This window comes from Triturus cristatus, chromosome 1_1 (genome assembly GCF_964204655.1).
Source record: "Triturus cristatus chromosome 1_1, aTriCri1.1, whole genome shotgun sequence".
NCBI lineage: Eukaryota > Metazoa > Chordata > Amphibia > Caudata > Salamandridae > Triturus > Triturus cristatus.
Window position 1 is genome coordinate 669,396,824 of NC_140579.1, and position 3,387 is coordinate 669,400,210.

Genomic DNA, 3,387 nt, shown 5'->3' on the forward strand with positions numbered 1-3,387 from the left:
TGTCTAAGTAAAAGCACTCTATCCCCTCCTCTAGGATTTTTGGGGATCTGTTCGAGAATCAAAAAACTTAAATCAGCTACATTAGAGAAATGTCTGTCATAGAAATGCCGTGCCACGGGTATTTCGGGTCATTATTAGTAATGGCTCTGACATGTTCTAAGACCCTTTTCTTAGCTGTACAGGTTGTACTCCCAATGTACCATAACTTACAAGTGCATTCGATGGGGTAAATCACAAAGCTCGTACTGCATGTAAGAAATTGTGTGATCTTTTTGGTGACACCCCTGTTCAAGGACTCCCCTGAACTTACTATGTCTGCACGCCTTGCAATGGCCGCAGGGAAAAAACCCTATGAGGCCATGATCAACAGTAACAGGGTAGTTGGTAATGTCACTTTTAACCACCAAATCACGGATATTTCTATCCCGTCGGTATGTTAAGTTCGGTCTCTCCGTTATGGTGTCTCATATGGCCAAGTCTGTTTTCAGGATATCCCAGTGTCTAGCAAGAATGCGTTTGACCTTATCATTTTCTGCCTCATTGTGTGCCACCGGCTTATCCATTAAGGTGAGAGTTCTATCCACCCTGAAGAACCAGGGCCTTATGGGCCTGGCGGCGCAGGGCATGCCTTAATCTCCTGAGTTCACCTGCTTTGTTGAACAGAGACACAGGACATTCTGTTGAGCGTAGAAGATCAGGTTTATTAGCTGCAGCTAAGTACAGTTGTCCCAGAAGTACACTCAGTATGTTCTTAGGAGACTGCCACTTTACTCCGTGGCGCACAATCTTTTATAGCACATAGATTCACCAAGAACACTCCCAATGCACACATGGTTATCCAATGAGAAGAGTTTGAAAACAAGATATAACCAATGAGAAAAGTTTGAAAACAAGATATCAAGTAACCCAAATAAACCTCTCTCCCAACTGTTTTTGTCACCCCTCCCCACAAGTTAATCAGTGGTAGTGTATACAACTCAACTTGCAGGTGGCAGGACATATTTGTATGCTTTGGAGGACAGTTGTGAAATGAGAGAATACAAGTAGAGAATAGCGAAGGCCAGAAGATAAGATAAAGTCAGGAAAGAATGGTGTGAACCGACAGACAGTTGAGACAGGGTTTAGTCAAACCAGACGAGGATTAGTGGACTCAGCCATTCCCTGACATCAGTCTCGTAAACAGAGGCAGAAGGTTATTTGACACGTCGCAGTAAGATCAGCAGAAAAACTTTGTTCATTGTGCTGCCTGAGTGAGGGCGACACAAAATGGCGGTGGAACACAACTGAATACAAGCGAGATCGAAAATCGAATTTCCTCAGACCCTCCTTTTGCCATAACTTGGGCAAAACACACAGATTCACGTTAATCTGAATCAATGTCAATAGCCATGAGGTCGTCAAACTGTTGCTGCAACATCATTTTAATGTTCTTTGTTTTCTGTGACTCAGGTCTTGGGACACATAGAGTGGCACAAAGACCGCAGATGGCGGGGCCACACTGCATACAGAGACAACAGGAAAAAATGATGGCCAAAACCACATCCCCATTTAGATAGTAATCCCCAAAACCATCCTAATAAAGACCAATCTCCTTCGTCTTGATGAATCAATTCGGAGATCATGTGTAATTTGGAGATGGCTTGGTATACCGTAGGGGCGTCGTCCGGTATATAAATACAACAGCTAGATCCGATCAATTTACAGACTCCACCACGATCTGCAAGAATAACATCTAGTGCAATCCGGTTCTGCAAAGTCATGAGACGATCCGCCTGAAGTTCAGCTGTGAGATTACTCAAGGCTCCCACAGTGACATCTATGGTAGTCTCAACAACACGAACCAGCTGTCTCATGTTTCTGCTGTTGGCCATTGGGCCCCAAAAAGGAAGAAATCCTTTGAGGAAATCACTTCCCTCTTGTCCTGCCGTGTCTTTAGAATCAATAATCCCTCTGCCATATCTGTTTCTATGATGACCTGAAGGAGCAGTGTATGTAGGAGGGAGAAGAAAAGCTATATAGCATGTTCCTGAAAAATCCGTTGGTAGCCACGTGTAAGCTCTATCGTGGCAGACAAAATATGTGCCCTGGGATGGCACTAACGGCGATGAATTCTGAGACGTGTAGATGTATGTATGGGAACAAAAGCTTTTTCTTTGTCCAGTGTCAGTAGTCTGGCCATTCATTTGTAAACAGAAATTACCTTGATGAGGGACAGTCCAAATTGGTGGAGATTTTCCCTGTTTAGTTTTATCTGTAAGGCTAGTAATGTAACGAGTCACGTTCCAATTAGTATATGTTTGTCTCTTGTCAACAGGAACCTTATTATTCTCCACAATCTTAGTCATAGCCACCACTCCCTTTATCAGAGAATTATGACTAAAATCTGGCTTACTACCATAGGAACCAACTGGACGTCTAAATCGGCTCTGATATGCATTTGAAAATATTACAAAATAGGCCCAAGCGGAACCTTCATAAGAAAATGGAAGGACTAAATATGGCATCCCTTTATCTGTGGTATGAGGCATAAGTCCACACACCCAACAGTCGGTTGTGTTGACTACCAATTGGTGTTGGTGCAACAATTGGATAAATGAATTATTAAAATATTCTGTTCTCCTGATTAGTTCATGTTGGGGAAGTGTATATAATTGATGTGGGGAGATAGTAGAATGAAGAGGCAAGGAGATAGAATTAGGGACAACTTTTTGCTGCATAGCATGAATAACCCAACCTACACAAGCCAATAAGATACACAAAAATATAGAAACACACAATGTTACGCCACATCGACTGTACAATATTTCTTTCTCATCTCTTCCTTATTATCCTTCTTTCCTAATTTAACATCCACCCTCTAAAATTGTTGCTCACGGCAATCTTCCTTACTCACTTGTCTGTGATTATTAGCCGTCCTATGACTCTGCAAGTCCTGGGGGCCTAGCCACTATACAGGCCACAAACCAAGACTCCTACCGTGACCCTGCAACCTGGACAGATGATAAATGTAGCAGAAGAGATGGAAATCTCAGGTGTCCTTGACCAATCTAGGTCTTAAATTGTATCTAGTCCTTGTTGGTACAGTTTGGTCTTGAAATAGGGTCTGTGGCTCTGTAGTGTTTAATCGGAGATGGGAAGGTACGACTTCTTGTAGAATGTCGTCATCTTCTTTCTCCGATCGAGTTCCATCCAGGTGTGCACTACTGAAAGGTATGAATCGGGGGATTTTTTCTCCTTCAGAATCACCTATACCCTTACGAACCCACTGATCAAAAGGCAAGGGCAAGGGCACTTTCTTGCAGTGCACGCCGTGGATCCAGTTCTTTTTCCCTTTGACTTTTACTGCTGTGCGAGTTGTCAGAAGGACTTGTCGAGGCGCCTTCCAGC